Source organism: Camelus dromedarius, chromosome 19 (genome assembly GCF_036321535.1).
Source record: "Camelus dromedarius isolate mCamDro1 chromosome 19, mCamDro1.pat, whole genome shotgun sequence".
Lineage (NCBI taxonomy): Eukaryota > Metazoa > Chordata > Mammalia > Artiodactyla > Camelidae > Camelus > Camelus dromedarius.
Window position 1 is genome coordinate 3938915 of NC_087454.1, and position 19207 is coordinate 3958121.

At 51.3% G+C, this 19207-nt stretch overlaps 1 non-coding gene across 1 annotated transcript; it reads left to right on the forward strand.

Annotated features, from left to right (window-relative positions):
* The first annotated feature begins 17958 nt into the window (after positions 1-17958).
* LOC116147847 (U6 spliceosomal RNA) lies at positions 17959-18065 on the forward strand. Its single transcript, XR_004131439.1, has one exon. It is a non-coding gene; the product is annotated as a U6 spliceosomal RNA (small nuclear RNA).
* Positions 18066-19207: the final 1142 nt, after the last annotated feature.

Sequence of the window (19207 nt, forward strand, 5' to 3'; positions counted from 1 at the left end):
CTGCATCTCTCACTGACCTCACTCCACACTGCCCCTTGGGTGGAAAGAGCTGGTAAAAAGAGAAATAAATCCAGTCCCCCTTCAAAACCCTCAGCCCATCTGGAAACAGCACAGCTCCTGGGGAAAGGCTGGGCTGATGCCCTTTTCAGTGGCTCTGGACGCATGTCAGGATGACAAGAGCTGCTCTTCCTCCTCGGGAGGCAGGGAGGCCCCCACCCAAGCCTCCCTTTCTTTGGGAGACTGTGCCAAGATCGGGGCTGCGTTTCCTGTCCAAACCCGTGGCCCGGGAGAGTTAAACACTTCAGGAAAGACATGGAATCATCACTCAAAACAGTAAGCTCTTTGCTTAAGAAAAGGAACTTAGGGCTCTTTTGAGCTTGCAGTCTTTGTGAAATAAATCATCATGCACTGCAGCTCTATTTGGAGCTAACGCCGGCCTCGTCCAGAGTGGGCCCCTGGTCGGCACGCCTGCCCCCATGCCCCTGTCTTCTCTGTCTTTGCAAACTTTCAGAGCTACTCCAAGCCCACCTCCTCCAGGCAACTTCGAGCCACTTGCTGGCCATAAACTCTCACTTTATTTCAAGCCACTAACAGAATCCCTAACACTTACTGACATAATTAATAGTCCCACATGTGTCATTTCATCATCCAACTTCATTATAAATTGCACAAGGCAGGAATCAGACCTCATTTACTTTTATTTTCATCCTGTCCTCCCCACAAGGAGTTTTCTGGGGATCAGACAGTCATTCAACAAACACTGCTTCATTTCACATGGAATTTGAACCCAAGGCTGCTTCCTATTCTTAATTTTTCTGGATAGAGTTTGAGGGCCAAAGCCTCTATGACTAGCTCATCACAGGTATTTTATCTGGGTATGGCTCACTGCCAAGCACTGGTTTTCTAAAAATTGTAAACCCATTTCTTTCAGAGTGGGGAGAGTGAAATGACCTGCATGTGTCTGATTCTTTTACACTGAAAATGTTTTGCAAGCTCACCTGAGTGTCCAAGGAAAATGAAAAGACCTTTCCAAGCCGAAAAGCATCAAAACTAAATTTAGAAACGCGCTGAAAGAGACTGCTGCACACGAACCCCACTGCCTCTGACTTCATCCCCTGTCGCCCGTCACCTCAACCGGATTACCGCGAGAGGCCCTAATCTGCCTCCTGTCCTGCAGGCTCACTCCCCTGCTACCTACTTGGGAGAGCTGGCCACACTGCTGTCTTCTCTCTAAAATACAAACCTGGTTGGACAAGACCCTTCCTTAAAATCTTTCGATGCTCTCCAAACTCCTTAGCACATCCTATAACCCTGCTACTTCCTCCAAACCCACTTTTCACCATCCCTTCCCCAGGGACCAAGACTTACTACAGTGCTTTGGCAAATGCCTTGGGGTCTAGCCTGGAGGCTTTATACAGTGGGCTCTCCATATAGGTGGCCTTCTGTATTCGCAGTTGGTTGAAAATGCAGATACAGGATCTGCAAATACTGAGGGCTGACAGTATTTTAAAAGACCTTTGCCTGGGAGGCAGCCTCCTCCCTTGAGCCTCCCAGACAGAGTTCAGAGATACCATGGACTAGGGCAGCCTGCTTCCTCATCCATGCCCCTCTTTAGGCAAAAGGACTGGACGCAGCAGAGGGACAGCTCCCAGCCCGTACTCACCGGGCACACATACCCAGTCACCTGCGTCCTGCCCAGTCTGCACCCTTGTCTCCCTCTTCTTGTGGGAGTGGGAGTATTAGGAGGTAAAGAGCAGTTGGCTCACAAGTAAAGTTAATTTCAAAAAGTTAAAAATGCCTGTGGTGAGACCCCACAACACAAGAAATTGTGAGAAAGGGGAAACAACGTTCCCAATTACACTCAGCAGACTTACGTCCACGCACGTTTGAGTTACACAACAGGGCTTGGCCAAACGAGCATTTTAAACAGACAGAACTCATTTAAACAGAGCCGGCAGTTCTGGGCACTGGAGGAAAACGGGGCACAAAAAGCGCCGCCCCGCCGCCAGGCCCCTCCCTAGTGGCCACTGCCTGCGTGAAAGGCGTGTCACTGGGAAAACCTAAGGGCATCGCTAAGGTTTCTCCTTTACTCTCAGACTTTAGAACCCTGCATTGGGTGACCGAACCCTCTTTCCAGGAAAATGCAGATTTTTTTCCCTGCACACACGGCATTCCAAGATGAGGCTCCGGAATGGAAGAGGACAGAAGATTTTGGAGGAGCCCCGGCAGGCTGTGGAACTGCATAAACCTTGAGGGCAGCCTTGGGCCACACCCAGGGGTCGCCTTCCTGAGGCAGGGACAGCACAGAGGGTGGGTCACAGCGCAGTTTGGGGCAGGCGACTGGGCTCTTGCTCTGAAGACTCCGACTCCGGTGGCGCCAGGAAGCTGCTGAGAGCTCTCCTCCCAGGGTGCCAGTCAGTCCCAGACTCCCACACTCTTTGAAAAACAACTGTGTTTGGATTTTATCTATGTATTTTCATCATAACTATGTTCACTGTTTACCAGATTACATTCTACAACAGGCCAGACCTGTGCTTCCTTGTGTCAGGTACAGGGATCACAGGGGCCCACACACGTGTAATTGGGGGATGATCAAGAATATGCCTTTTACAGAACATCCTGGTAGGAGAGGGTCCAGTGTGGCCCCTGCCATGGCCCTCCTCACATCACACAGGGACTTCTACCTAGCAGCCCGCAGGCCTCATGAGACAGTGTGCTCACAGCAAGTGTGTCTATGTGGTCCCTGGTACCTCCAGATGCTAGTACAGGGCCTGGGGGAGTAGACACTACGTGCAGAAAGCTGTGGTTGAACAGATGCTAAATATGAAAGAACGCCTAAATCGCTGAGAGAGCAAGTTACAGAGGGTGAAGGGATGAGCCCCGCATCGCAAACCAGAGGATGGGCTCTAAAGGAAATACGTCTGATGGAGGCCCTGCTGGTGCTGTGAGAAGGGGGGACACGGGAGCTTGCGTGACACAAAGTGTCTGGTCGCACCAAATGTCTTCAGGACAAGAGAAAATCAGAGACCTGCCATAGACCTTCTCCACATGCCTGTGAAGTTCTCAGTTCCAGATATAAGCACAAAAACAGACCACTTCTTTTCCAAGCTGTCTTGCTCCCATGACTGCAAATTGCTTGGTAATCACGGAGGTGTGGGACAGGATGCCTGCAGGAATTCTCCATCTCTTCCTCCACACCTGCGGAATCAGGGACCACTCTACCCTAGGTGCTTCAAACAGAGGGAGCTTAACTCAAGGAGTAGATCACAAATGATTGTAAGGGTTGAGAGAAGGGGGAAGTAAGATTGTCCAGAGATCAATAACGTTAGGAGTCTGCCACCACGCTGGATGACCTCTACTCCCCCCTCCCGGGGTTGCCCCCAGGCTGCCGGCCACCATCACCCTGCAGGAGGTCAGCCTTCCTGGGCTGCTGAGGTCCATTGCTGCTACAGTGTGGAACCCAGGCCACCCGAGCAGGAACCAAAAAAGTCAAACTTTGCTGCCCGGAGGTGCATGGCCTCAGTCTAGCAGTCAGTACTCATTAACACGACTTTCAGGGCCCCCCAGCAGCTCCTGGCAGATCAAGCAACGTCTAGGCTGCTTTGATTTCAGTGGGCCCTTCGCAGGTGGAGGGACAGGTGAGGGCAGGGTCTGGTCTGAAGCCCTTTCTTAGAAGGCGCCTCCCAGGAAATGAGTCCCTCCCTCTTAACTTATTTCCTCTCCTGGCTCCGTTCCAGCAGGGGTCTCTTTTGAAATAGGAGACGTGCCTGCCCCCACACTCCGGGCGCAGAGGGGACGGGGGAGTGGGGGCGCTGAGCATCGAACCAGCCTGCGGGCTGTGACTGCTGCCGAGGTGTCTCCAGCGTCCAGAAAAAACCTCTTGTCTCCAGGTGAGCCTGGGCTCCAGGGGAGAAGGGAGGGCTGCGGTGCGGGTGCGGACGGGACAACAGCGCAGCTGGGGCTGCACGAGGCACACCCTCATCCCCGGCATCCGCATCTTCATCTCCTTCCAAACTGGAAACCCACCCGCACGTAGCGCCGGCATTAGGAGGCGACATGGGGCCCAGGCACCAACTTCTCCCTCCGCGACAGTGCCGCTCTGCCTCGTCGCCCGGTAGCCCCGCCGTAGTAAATGCCTGCCGTGTGCGCTTCTGGGCGATCCGTTCTTTATCAGCACCCGCGGGACCACGGCTGAACTGTCCCTAAGCTGGTAGTTCATAGATGCTCAGAAGTGAAAAACAAAAACAAACAAACAAACAACCCACCGTTGGAAGACAGAGACCGCCCTTCTACACTAACAGGCATGGGCGGCCTCCTGCGGTGATCCGCAGACCAGAGCCGGGCAGGCCAGGATCAGGAACGTCCCGTCGTGAGGCCGCCGGCACTTTTTTAATCCCAGAAATCCAGACAGCAGGGCTGGAAATTACTTGAGAAGGGTGTTTGTTTGCATCCTAAAAGCAGAACTCTTGAGGAGGCTGGGAGCCCCTGCCCCAGGGAGTAAATCTGCTTTGAGGGTCACTTAATTGAGGGAAGCCTGGAGGTACCCACGGGGCCTGCAGTCGGGCTGGAATCCAGACGCCACTTCCTGCCTCTGTGACCCAGTCTGAGCCTCCGCTTCCGATTCCATGAAATGGATGTTGTGAGTGTACCTACTGCATAGTTATTACACAACGAATATTAAAAACAGCGCTTAGCAAACGTGAAGGAACTCAGTGTACGGGATGAGTATCAGCCCACCTCCTTGAGCCAACAGGTGGGGAAACTGAAACTCCAGGAACTGGGGCTGCCGCTGTTCAGAGTTCAGCCCAGAACCCAGATCTCCTGGCTCACGGTCCAGGGGATTTGGAATTTTTTTCTTTAATGGTTATCGTTACTACACATCAATCAAAAGACGCCTGGGTGGCATTACCCATTGTTTTAATTAGAGCAGGAGTTGTGACGGAAGACCCAGATCCTGGGCTGCTCAGGCCGCCTACGAATGCACTGCCAGCCCCAGAAGGCTGGACATCCCTGGAGCAGAGGCCGTGTGGCCACAGTGCAGACCCAGCCCTGCTTCCTCTGCCAGGAAAAAGCAAACGTTCCACACGGAGCTCATGGTGTTCCAGGACAGCCCTGCTGGGTAACATGAGACTAGAAAAGCCAAGAGATTTGCCCAAGACCCCGTGATGGATGAGAAGTGAGGTTGGGACTTCACTCTGGTCTCCTGACTCCAAGCCCGGTGTTCTTTCTTCCCCTGGACCACATACCTTGGCCTCATGTGCTATGACCCCTCGGGAAGAAGGAAACATGGGAGATGTGGGGAGAAAGTCCCAGAGCGATGTGGACTCTTCTACAATCAGGGACGGAACGTGTTGGGTTGAGGGTCCCTTGGGTTTGCATAGACTAGTTTAAAAGCACCAAGTGATGTAAACATTAGAAGCACGCTAGCAGACAGTCCAAATGTGGGCTTACCCCACTACTCGAGGACAGTTTCACTGGGGCAGAAAGAATTTTAAAAAGGGAAGAGTAGGGAATCATGCTTGTTGTACTAACCCGCTCCAGAAGTCCTGATCAGTGGGATGATTCACTTACCCACATAAAAAGGGGAAGACTAACATCTAAGGAAATTTGGAATATTGAAAAACATTTTATGTACTTGGAAAGAATTATCAATAATCGAGTTCTCCACATCTCCTTGGTTCCAGACAACAAAAGAAAAAAGGTGAGATTCCATTTGCTGCTAGCTCAGAAGATGGTTCTCTCCCTCCTTCCCGCTTTCCTTCTTTCCTCCCTTCTGACGGTCACTAATCAATTGTTTATTCATTCAACAAGCACTGCACATCCCCACCGACGCTGGGGTTCAGTGGAGGAGGCAAGAGAGACCTCTGTTCTCAAGTGGCATCTTTCTTCCATCATAGTCGTATCTTTGCTTTGTGCCCTTTACACAATGACCACTGAAAAAAGTAAAGTCATTTCATAATACCTACAATTTTTCTCAACAGGAGTATTTCCAATTTCACAGGCATTTCTTCATAAATATAAATCCCCATTTTCCTCCGGGAAAACTGAGGCACAACTGAATCAACTAGAAATAAAGTGGTATAATTCCTGTCAGCAGGTTGGTGGCAGAAATAGTCATTATAATGATAACAGCTACAACCATGAACACGGTAAAAAGAACCCAAGTTCCACTCAGAAACTGAACTCAAATCATCACTCAAGGAAGCAAACACTAATGAATCCACCTACCCCCATCCATTCAAGATTGCAGCTTATCTCCAGCAAAGCACTGTCCTGTGAATTAGTCACAACGTCGTGTTGAATCTCCATGGGGAAAACATTCCAACCACGGGGAAGTGTTTTAACCGCCACACTGAACCACCTGTGTGGTTTTCCAAAGCAAGACCTTAACTCAACTGTAAGACCAGTCATGAAAAGGGGATGCCTCCTGTCCTCCACATATTCTTGGATCAAGAGAAATCTTAGTTCTCAAAACGCTACAGGTCAGAGGGCAGTAATGTTCTCTGTTGTGCCTGACACGGTTGCCACGGCAGGAGGCTGTCCAGGGAACAGAAGAAATGCCAAGAGATGCGGTTGGAAATTGCTCTCAAGGGGCTATGACTTTTCCAGATTAGATGAGCCCAGGAGAGCATTCTCTTTGCCCGGTGGTCACCTGCACTTTCTTACTGTTTGAGAGTAGCTAGAAGAGGCAAAAATAGCCTACAGCTCTTGACGACTCCAAGACGGAGCAGGGCGGAGATGTTTCCCATTGCTTTATAGAGTCACTCCACTCCGCCACCTTCTGTAGAACACAAAAATGACGTGAGCCGGGAGAGACCTGGAGGTCCTCGGGGAAGCCTTCCTTGGGCAGTGCTAATGCCCCTTTTAGATGCTGGCCATGCATGTGGCTGAAAGACTCAGAAAAGTGCTACAGTGAAGACATCTGTTTAATGCCTTATTATCGAGACTTTCGAAATCTTTTTCCTCTAAAATCCATGAACATCTCTTGGATTCTATAAAACACTGTCTGGGAAAATCCTGATTAAGTCCAAGCTCCACACTCTCCCTCTCATTTTGTATGAGGATCTTAATAAGACATACCCAGATCACAAAAGGTACACTGCAGGTGTTAAATGAGTGAATGAAAGATTGACAAATGAATGAGTGAATGACTTAGTGGATTTACCATAAGGTCTTGCACCCCTGCCCGAAGCCTGGGGAGCAAGGGGCCCGGACTCACGGTCCTCCCTCCCTATCCCACGCAGAAGAACTGCAGAAGGGGCAGAAAGGGGCTCCTGGAAATGCAGCCCCAATGCTGCGGTCACCTCTGTGCCTGGCCAGCCTGAAGGCCACACTGCTTGGGTGCCAGGCAAGGAAGAGGAAACAGTGGAGTTTGGGGTTTAACGTGGGATCATGTCGCCTTAGACTTTGTCGGTGGCGGGACTAAAGGCTTGACAAGCTGGGCCATCTGGTTGGGTCCTATCACCTATCAAAAAAGGCATCTGGTGTTTGTGTAGTTGGGGGTGGAAGAGGCTGTGTCTTAGGACAATTCTTTATCCGGGGGGGCAGCTGTGTTACGGAATTCAGATTTTTAGAGAGAGAATACAGTACGTGTATCACGTCTTATGTAACACCACTTGCCGGGGAGGATGTGGGGCACTGCCCCATATTCAAATGTGAATATTTCTGCAATGAAATAGGAAGATTCGTGGTAGGTGAGATAAATAAGTCTTATAAATAGTTTTAAGTCAGTTCAGGTCAGATTTTGCTACCAAATGGTGTGGGTCCTCCTAGCTTTCTGGATGTGAGGACTGTAGATAAGAGAGGAGGGGTCTCACCAGAAGGATGCTTGCTACGAAGAGGAAATGGTGGATGGTGACTCCATGCAATAAATCTGAGGGCTTCTCTTCATGGAAAGGTCACATCTCCAGGGCATCACAGTGCTCTTATTTGTAAACAGAAGTTTCCCAGTGTTTCTTTTAGGATCAGAGCACTCCGGACTTTGCTTTAACGTTGTTTGCGTTAATTTGGAACCCACTTAAAGGGAATCTAACCACTTTTGCCCTTGAAGGACTCACAAGAATTGTAGACTATTTTAACTCTAACGAGGAGGAGCCTGAGAAAGAGGGGTTTCCAAGACAAAGGGCTGAAGAACAAAGGTTTAATGAGTCATCAGTACATTTCTAAAGTCATCAAAGTGTCTACAATTTTGGGTGAAAGTAATCGCATAGTTGTCAGTGTGCCCAGTGACAAAGACACAGGGACAGCTTCTCTCCTTATATGAGCTTCTATGAACCAAGTATCAGTCTTTTTGACTTCTGCTTTATGGCCTCAGGTTCTAGCTTAGAGAGGATGGTTAAATGCGAGCTATCTCCTGTCGCAATTTTCAAGGGGCCTCCTGTTTTCTTAGAGCAACAAAATCCTCCCAACACAGTTACTATTTTTGCCTTAGTAAATAAAGCATATGTGTTATGCAACATGAGGTACCTGGCCGCAACGCTGATCAAACAACGAGGTGTCCTCGCTTCAAGACGGCTGTGCACGTGCAGTCCGGGGAGCCGGAGGGCTCTGCCTGTAGACTGGCTGAAGTGTATTCACTGGTGTTCAGGCAAAGCTGAACACCAAGATTTATCTGCTCTGCCTCCGGCCAGAGGTCCACGGACAAACAGAGGCAGAGACTTCACAAAACCAAGCGCAGCTCAGGCTCTGAAATGGCATTTAGGTTCTGCCTCTACCTCGGGTACGGACAGCACGTAACTGGTCACACCCACCACGTCCGCTTCTGTTTTCAGATGCTTCGAGACGCAGGAGTTCACTGGCGCCTGTGATCCACGCCTGGGTCTGATGTCCCTCGTAGTCAGCTTGTGCCCGTTTAGCCCAAAGCCCCCAGGTAAGAGGCCACTTACATGATGTCACTGGCGACCTAGTCTCACCAGGCCACTGAGACTTAGTAACCTCAAGAGGGGAGTTTCCTCAGTCTCACACCCGGCTGGGGACGGGGGACAGTGAGTTCCTCTTCATTAATCTTTCATTCCTGAAAATGCCAACAGTGCCAACAATGGTTGTGTGTGTTTCTCCCTAGAGTTTCAGAAGTGAGAGCACAAGGCAGCCAAGTGCTCCAGTAAGTGACGTCAATGGTGAAGGCCACCTGCATCCAGCTCCCAGACGATGTTTGGTCCTAGCAGCTGGGAAGTGACAACAAGTGACAACAAGGGCCATCCGAGAGCCACAAGCCACCCCCGTGCAGCCAGACCTGACTCGTGCCCAAGGGGAGGGGCCATCAAAGCAGAAACCCTCAGTGGCCAGAGGCCCCGTGGTTCATGCCTGCTCCCTGAGGAGCGGGAGATGTTCCTGCTCTCGGGGGGATGGTGACCCAATGAGAAATTCATGTGCAAAGGACATAAAGAATGTGTGTTGGGTGAGGGTGGGGGCTGAACCCCAAGGAGGCAGCAACCTCTCGAGGCACCAGTATGTCCACAGCCCACATAAAACCTGAGAACAGTGCCTGGCACACAGTAAGTGCTTTGTAAATACAGGTGCCCTGCTGGTTTCCCGGCCAGCCTCATATTCCTTCAAATTCCTTTTTTTGTTTAATTGAAGTATAGCTGATTTACAATCCTGTGTTAGTTCCTGGTATACAGCATAGTGATTTAGTTATATATATATTCTTTTTTTCATATTCTTTTTCACTGTAGGCTGTTACAAGATATTGAATAGAGTTCTCTGTGCTATACAGTAGGAACTTACTGTTTATCTAACCATATTCTTGATCCCTGTCAGTTGGGTTCCCCCTGGTCCAAGCACTTCTCCTGGGGAATATTTACATAGAAAGCTTTAAGTCAGAATTTTGTAGTGAAAGAATTAGTTAAAAGATGATTGACAATTTGAAAAAAAAAAAAAAGGTTGAAATCCCCATTTATATAACATTCTCAAAATAAAATTACGGAGCCAGGAACAGATGAGTGGTTACCAGGGTTAGGGATGGAGGAGGGTGTGGTGGGGTGGGAGAGATCCTTGGGGATGGAACAGCTCTGTATTTTAATTGTGGAGGTGGCTGTAATATTCTACCACCAGTTTATGGTGATAAAACGGCACAGAAACACACACACATGAATAACTGCATGTAAAGCCGGTGATATCTGAATACACTCTGTGGATTGTACCAATGTCAATTTCCCGGTTTTGATGTTACATCTAGTTCTGCAAGATGTTACCACTGAACATAACTGGATAAAGGGTACACTGGACCTTCTTGTACATTGTTTTGCAACTTCCTGTAAATCTGTCACTATTTCATAAAAATAGTTTCTTGAATGACTAAATCCGCATGAATGAATTATATATGGAATTTGCTAAACAGTTACAGTTAAGCATAAATTGACATATAGACAAACTCCAAATAATGTGCACTGTTTTGTTCTGACAATAACTTTTCTTGTATCTCTCACTAAGGGACTGGGAAAAGCCTTAAGCAGGGCCATCACTTTGCAAAACACTCTGCCTATTGTGGCCGCTAGGAAGCGTGACTTCTGGAGTTGTGCAGTACACAAGCTGTGCAACGTGGCCTTCAGCCAAGTCCTGCAAAGAGATGTATCACACGCACTGATTCTTTTCTTTCATCATCCTGGTTTCACGATCTATTTCTGATCTCAAACTGTTCTACCTTCCAAGCCAGACTGGATTGGAATAATCAATTTTTGTATCAGTTTTGAAGTTCTGATCACAGAGAATTCTCAATTTCTCAGTCTACACTTGCTCAAACTTCAGACCTAAAAATAGAGTTTGTACGCATTTACTCCATAATTTTCCTATTGAGTACCTACTATGAGCTATGAAGATGGATCATTACTGCTCCAGCCACGGTGGACCGTCACTCACACAGACGCCCACACAACGCTGCAGTTTAAGGCACTTCCTGCTTGTCTACTGGTTGTTCTGCAAAATGCTTTCTACCTAGAAGTGGCTTCCCAGTGGCTCTGGTGTATCTGACTCCCTAACCTGCTGGCACAAAGAGAACTTCCAGTGTGAAAGCTACTTGAACCAAGACCCCCCACCATGCAGAAGTCGACGCTGTATTTCTTTACCAGTTGGCCCATCGGCTGTGGCTGGTGTTGGGCTTGTATTGTTCATCCATTTCAACCTACTGACGTGCAGGCCAGTCATGGTTATGTGGTTCCCGGACAAGCCCCACGGAGACTCAGCAGTGGGGAACAGATGGAGATGAGTGAGTAATGGCCTGGGCTGAGGAAGTGATGGCAGAGGTGGCGCTGGGAAGAGGGCCGGACAGATGAGGCGGTGCCTGAGCCGGTGACTCACGGCTCCCCTTTGTCAGGAGGGGTGGGGCAGAGGGAGAGCTCGCCCCAGGTGTGGGACCTGGCACACCCAGCACAGGTTCTTCCCTGATCTGCTCCTCCTGCCCCCAATTTCCCATTAGACACAGGTGCAGGGGAGCACAGAGGCTGCTTCCTGCGTAGTGAGTTGGGATGAAGCCAACAGGTGACCTAAGGGTTTGGCGCGTTCCCCTCGCCCCGAGGCTTGATAAGGGCTTAGGCATGAGCTGGTGAGGTCAGGGCGGGTGGTCTACGAGCTCCAGGATCCAGACGTTCTCCTGGAGCGACTTTGATCTACACTTGCGCGCACACACACACATTCTCACACACGCCTGGATTACCAATCACCAACTCACTCCACTGCCAACCTGACTCCTTGATGGGGCCTGAGGCAGGAAAGAGGCTTTGGGGTAGAGGGGCTAAATAGTCACTTCCCCAGCCTTTAGGGAAGAAAATAAAAGAGGAAAAGAGAGAGGCTGGCTGAAAAAGAAGACTCTGTCTAGACTCCAGTGACCTGGCCTTGAGACTGAAGAAAAGGCTGCATAATTTAAAAGAAGGAAGAGGAGGAGAGTAAGAAGGGAAGGGAGCGAGGGAAGGAGGGAGGGAGCAAGGAAGGAAGGAAGGAAGAGGAAAAACTCTCACCCTTACCCATCAGACAAATTTGAATCCCAGCTACGTCACTTACTTGCTATGTGGCCTTGGGCAAGTTTCTTTACTCCTCTGTGCCTTACTTCCCTCATTTGTAAAATGGAGATGATGACGATGATGATACCAGCCTCCTAGGACGTGGGAGGCGTGAACGGGTAACGACGGTAAAGCACAGAGAGACGCTGGGCGTGTGGGAAGGCCCGCAGCACTGAGACGGCTCTTACAGACTCTGGCGGAAACCTCTTCCCACTCCCAGTCCCACAGAGATTCCTCTTCTCTGCCTCTTCCTGCCTCCCGCCTGTGCTGAGGGCATCACCCTCCCATCTCCTTCCCAGTAAGAGAGCCCCGCCTCCAATCGGGCTTCGGAGGCTGATGGGCTCGGTGAAATCCTCACCCCCTACCCCCTTGCTTGGCCACAATCTCCTCACCTGCAACCCGGCCGTGCCCGCAGACCAGACCCAGCCCCCAGAACGCGGGTGAGGAGTGGAAATGCTGCCCGGCAGGGGCTCAGCAAGCGGAGGTCTCCTCTCAGGGGCTGCCTCTGCCGCACCCAAGTCCCCAGCTTTGCTGTCACCCCGCTGCCATTCACCTGCCCCCCCTCACCACGTCATGCGGACAAGAGTGGCCACGTAATGGGCGTCTGCTCCCTCCCAGCTCTGTAAACATCCCCGAGACTTGGGTCTGCTCTCCACTCCCAGGTCCCCGCTCTCTTTCCCCAGAAAACAACTGAAGTTACCCGATTGTTCCCGTGAAAATCACAAGCAATGGATGTGGCGTGGGAAAGGAAGAGGGAGAGAGGGATGGGCATTCTGTGGGGGCACCAACCCACTGGGTTTGCCCGGGACCAGTGGCTTTCCCAGGACGTGACACTTTCATGGCTGAGCCTGGAAGAGTCCTGGTCATTGGTCACTCCAACCGTCCAGTCACCCATAAGGCCCAGGACGTATCTGTTGCTGCTGTAACAGTGGCTCAGAAACAAAAGTGACAGTCTGGGAAGGTACTTCTCTGAGCCTCAGTTTCCTCATCTGTAAAATGGGGATAGACCCTCTCACCAGGCTGTGGTTGAGAAGAACAGAGACTAAATGCATCAAGCACCTCGGCAGTGCCTGCCACGCCGTGAGCCTCCCACAGGTGCCAACATCGAGCCCCGTGGAGGGCTCGTCCACTGCCGGCTGCTGACCCCGGCCGCTCGCTGACTCTCTGAACCTCAGCTGTCAAGTCGTTTGGTGGGGAGGTTAAATAAATAACATGACCTTGCCTTTCAGGAGACACACGTCCCCTCCCCTCTGTACCTCTTCCCAGACTCAGGGAAGAAGAGAAGAGGAGAACAAAGAGCTGGCTCGAAAATCAGGCTTTGCCTGGACCCCGCTGAGCAGGCCTTGCAGGGAAAGGCTGCATGATTTTTTTTTTAAAGGAAGAGATCCTAACCTAAGAGTGGCTGGAAAACCCCAGTCCCTCCGGTCCTTCACCACCAGACGAGGAAGTCTCGACTGAACCACGGTGGACGGGACTTTGAGGGAGGGGCAGGCAGGCAAAGAAGAAAGGCGACAGAGGGCCAGGACTCAGTGCAGTGCTGGGGTCTGAAGCGCTGGGTGACCAGCACGCCTGTCGCCCACCATCCTGATGGGCATGGCGATGTCATCTGCTGGCACTGCCCCTGGTCTGCAGAGGGCACCCTCCCAGCATCCACGGTTGGAGCCCCTGGCCCCGTCCCCTTCACTGTGACCTTGCCCTGCGAGCCCAGCTGGGCTCAGGGCAAACTCCACGCCACTCCTGGACCCCGGCATCCCCGCCCGAGCTGAGGGTGCGTTTCTCCCTTCCCCTCCCAGGCGCTGGCTGTCTGGCCCCACGAAGGAGGAAGCGCTCTGGCAGTGGTCTCAGAGGCCTTTGTGTGAAGGTCAGAGGCTCCGATGTTGCTATTTTTTAACATTTATGAAATGCCAGTGGCACGCAGAGCCCATGGAGAAAGTAGAGGTAGATGGAGTGGGCGGGCATGACTCTTTGCAGATAAACAAATGCGTGGCATTCCAGAGCTCTGAGCGAAGGTGCCCCTCCAAGCCCACAGCCTGGAGCCGCCTCGTGCACATTGTCACCTTCAGGGGCGTTCTCAGAAATTTCCACTCCAGCGCTTAGCAACAGGATAAGCCGGAGCCTGAGGACTTCTTGGCTGCCTCTGCCGTTCAAGCACCAACCCCGGCATTGCTGCCACTCCCCAGATGACTCGCTTCACTCCCTCCCAAGCTCCCAAGGGCTCTCTTGGCATCTTCACTACAGGCACTCAGTAATAAAAGAACAGCTGGAGGCAGGGAACGGGAACCCCAACCTGGGACTCCACCTGTCCCTCCCCCAGAGCTATGGGGGTGGAGGACTTAGTTTGACCCAGAAGGGAAAGCCACCACTTGTGAAAGGTGTCGGGGGTGCACTGGGAGGCGTCAGCAGAGCTAGGGGCCAGGGGCTGGACTCCAGGGATGAAATCCGTGGTCTCGGTTGCCTTGAACCGTCCAGCTCTCCTCCTCACCTGTCCCTGGGTGCACTCACCTCCTTGGGTGCCATGGAAACACACAGGGTAGGGGCAGAAACAGGGACGGGGAAAGTGGAGCAGGCAGCCCCTGAGCTTTCTGGTGTAGAGACTATGTGGACGAACGGCTCTGGGGTCAAGCACCACTCCACCCAGACGTGGGACAAGTCATTTCTCCTCTGGGCTTTAAGCTTCTTCGTCTGTAAAATACAGGGCTGAAGTGGGATGAGTTTGCAAAGGTCCTTCGAGCTCCCCAATTCAACAACGTGGGCAGAGTCGAGCCACAAACGCCCCCTGAAGGAGCAGTCCGCCCCGCTTCTGGCAGGGGATGGAGGCAGAAGATGAGGCTGGGTGAGAGGTCTGTCCACGGGATCCTCCTGCAAGAAAGGCTTGTCCACATCATGTCATTACTCACTTGCGTGGCCTTGCCAGGTCTTCTAGGCTTGGCCCTGGAGGTCCCCACCCCCCAGCACACATCCTTCTTCACTTTTCAGTGACTCACGGCCGCTGGGGACAAGGAGCCCCGGAGCACAACTGCAAGTCAGTGGCCATTGCCCCTTCCCCAGGAGCCACGGCCAGGAGCTGCCAGGTTGTCAGCTGTTCCTAAGCTCAAGATGCTCCTTGAGTTACAAAACGGAGAGGACATGGAAATTGAAACAGGAGAAGCTGCAAGCGGGGCCAGAGGGCTCCCAGGGCGGCTACGGAAAGACAGCCCAGCCAAAGTGACCACATTATTTATTGCTTCTCTCGGGGAGACATATATGGTTAGGAAAAGAACCTCTTCACGTCACCAGACACCACCCTGCTTTTCCACAGCTCGCCAAAACACCACCACACTTACTCAAGACGGCTGCCAGGCTCGGGAAGCACCTAACAATCGAATGTGGGCATCATGGTTATTTTCCCCAAGCTCCCAGAGGATGTGGGGTGCAGACACACAGTGTTCCATGTCACACCAGGGAGGGAGGTGCCCCACTGAAGGGGAGGGTCTTCCCCAGGGCCACCCAGCCCGACCACTAAGTGAGCAGGTGGCATTCCTGGGGCCCGAGTCACGCTGCCTCTGCCCAGGGAAGAGATTAGAGCAGCCAGGGCCTGGGATATTTTCAGAAACAAAGGGAATTAACCACCACCACCACCACCCCCTCAAAGCCCGAAACATCCCCACCACTCCGCGAACTACCAGCCTGGACATCGGGAGGAGAAGGGCAGGGGTGAGGCTGTGGGGGGGAGGTGGAGGAAGGCTGGCCAACTGGCAGTGATGTCATGTGGCCGCAGCTAAAAAAAACCCTCTGCTGTGGAGCGTAAATGCCACGTCAGTGGCTGCGCTGGGGAGTGGGTTTCACCAGGTTGGATCGAGTGGCTGCTTTCCTGGAAACCGGGCTTCTGGCTGCTAGGGCCGATACGGCGGGCGGGGAAGTGCTACCCCTGGCGTTCATGGGAAAACATTTTGACATTGAAGAAGAGCTGGGACATGGTAACCGGTGAGAAAAAACAGAGTGGCCCCGGCTTAGCGGCTGCAGCTACCAAGCCCTGCAGAGACTCGGATTACCGACTCGGGGTGCAGTGTGCCAAGGAATCAGACAGTGCATGCTCCGGAGAATGCAAGATGGAAATTCCAAAGGCACACACTACCGAGCATGGCACCAGTGCACCCTGTCTTCTCCCAGGGTCCCTAGGGATCCGGCCTCCACTCTGGATGGCTGTGGCCCTTGCACTACATGTGCAGCCCTGGGACATGACTCTAGGCCCCATCAGCCAGGCGCTGGACATGTGTGGACGAGGCAGCCCCTCAAGGCTGCTGCTAAGGGGGGACAGCTAGCCCAGGGCAGTCAGGGCTGGTCTGCAGCTGGGCCAGGAAGCCCCTGACAGGGCGCAGTCGGCACCAGCACACACGGCCAGGAGGGCCGTGGCCTTGGGGTCTCCCTGTGTGCGATTCTGCGCTGCAGGTCAGGGCCATGGGGCATCCTGCAAAGGGAAATGGTTTTGGTGATTCAGGAAATAAAATCCTTTGGCAGAGCGCCAGGGCCAGACTGACGTACACTGATTTCTGCCCTCTAACAAGCAGCACTGTAAGCAGGCGCCTTTACATTTCTTCTAATCCACTTGAGCACAACTCCCCTGGGATGTGCAAAGCTCAGGCCCTTTACTCGAGACCCAAATACCCCCATTTTCTGCCCGCCCCAGGACGGCCATGAACCCTCCCGTACAACTGTTAACTGGGGGTCTCCATGTCCCTCACCTACTCCTCCCTTTGCACACCAGCATCCTCTGCTCTCTGCAGACTGGCTGAGCTGTCTCCCCGGAACAAGAATACACAGCAAAAGGTGTCACAGCTCCCAAGAGTATGTGCGTCTTTGTGCCCCCCCCCCAGGAAGAGCAATCTCTCCCCTCTTCTCCACCCCTCCCCCAACATCCATCCCAACCAAACTCCAGTCTTCTGGGGAAGGGACTCTGACTGGCCCAGCTGGTCTCGCTCCCTGGTCCAGCAGGTCCAGCAGGTGGTCAGGAAGACAGGACAAGCTGGTACTGTACAGACATGGCACCAAGAGCCAGACCTTAGAGCTTAAAAGGGCGGTGAGTGGAGGGGCTGGAGGTGACGCTGAGGGTGACATCTCGCTTGGATCCCCCAGAAACTGTGCTGAGACAAGGAGTATGGTATGAGTATGTTGCCTGGGAGATGGAAGCAGACACTGGAGCACAATGAAGAGGCTGAGGTCCAAAGGGCAACACTGACCCTCCTACACTGCTGCTGGGAATGTAGTTTGGTGCAGCCATTATGGAAGACAGTATGGAGGTCCCTCAAAAAACTAAAATTAGAGTTACCCTATGATCCAGCAACCCCACTCCTGGGTATATATCTAGAGGAAACTCTTAATTCAAAAAGATACATGCACCCAATGTTCATAGCAGCACTATTTATTATAGCCAAGACATGGAAGTGACCTAAATGTCCATCAGCAGATGACTGGATAAAGAAGATACGATATATATATATATACACACACACACACACAATGGAATGCCACTCAGCCATAGAAAAGAATGAAATAATGCCATTTGCAGCAACATGAGTGGACCTGGAGATCGTCATTCTAAGTGAGGTAAGCCAGAAAGAGAAAAGAAAAATATCACATGACATCACTTATATGTGGAATCTACGAAAATGATACAAATGAACTTGTTTACAAAACAGAAACAGACTCACAGACATAGAAAAACTTAGGGTTACCAAAGGGGAAAGGAGGGGAGGGATAAATTAGGAGTTTGGGATTAGCAGATACAAACTACTATATATAAAATAGATAAACAACAAGGTCCTACTGTATAGCACAGGGAACTCTATTCAATACCTTGTAATGGCCTATAATGAAGAAGAATATGACAAGGAATATATATATATATATAACTGGATCACTATGCTGCACACCAGAGACTAACACAACATTGTAAATCGATTACACTTCAATTAAAAAAGGGGGTGAAGTGCTCACTCCGGCAGCACATGTACTAAAATTGGAACAATACAGAGAAGATTAGCATGGCCCCTGCACAAGGATGACATGCAAATTCATGAAGCATTCCATGTTTTAAAAAAATTTTTTAAAGAAAAAAGGGGTGAAGCTGGGCCCTGCAACTCTGTGAGGCTGAGCCAGGAGGGGAACGTCATGGAGACCAACTCCACCTCCCTCAACAGCCACCACTCTGCTGCTTCCTAACACATCTCCCTGTGTCACCCAGAAGGCGGAAGACGGGGCACCGGAAGAGCCACCCGAGGACATCCCAGGGTTACGTCACAGGAGGCACCACTGAAACAGGAGAGGAACTGAAAAGGCCTTCACACAGCAGCTTGAAGTTACTAAACAAAAGGAAAAAAACCCCAGACTAACTCCACTGAACCTCAGTCCTTCAACAGGATAAAACCTTAACACCGCCCACAGTGTTTTGTGAGGGGCCACACGCAGGGGTTGGTGGGGGGTGGGGGGGTGTCTCATAACAAATGCAGCTTTTCTGTTTTCCGTCTGCCTCCTGCTGTAGAGGCTTTCACGTTAGGTCCCTAAACACCGGTTCTCCACGGAGGTACATCAATGACTCCCCAAAAACAAGTGTCTTCTGATAATCGACAATGACTTCACCCATTGGAGCATCTCACTGCAGGACTTCTGTCCATTTTACATCTTTGCACTTTGTGTGAAGTGTCTGGAACAGGTGGCAGGGTGGATTCGTAGCCGCCATTTTTAAGGGGGAAATGAGGAGAACTCAAGTAGCCCCCGGAAGGTTTATGGCTCAAAGCTCTTTTTATTTTCTGGGAGTAGGCATATCGGGACTGTCTCACTTTTCTCAAGCAGTGAGAAAACCAGCAGTATTGGCATTTTTTTGAGAATGACAGGAGAACAAAGCAACCTGACGTTTCCTTTTATTTTTAGTTGCATCAAATATTAAGAATATAGTAATGATTAAATAATGACTGAATACTCAACATGTGCGTAATAAGTAACTACTCTAAACATGTGCTCTACAGAATTCACCCAGCACAGAGAGCCCAAGCAACTTGCCCAAGGTAACACAGATACAACAGGCTGACGGAACCTTGACCTGAACACACAGAAGGCTTGGCCCCGAGGCCTGTGGCCTTGACCGCTGAACCACACTGCCTGCAATTTCCATACTTCCTGAGGGCTTCCTAGGGCTCAATCTTTGGTAGCTGTCACACATGGAACACTTAATATTTCAG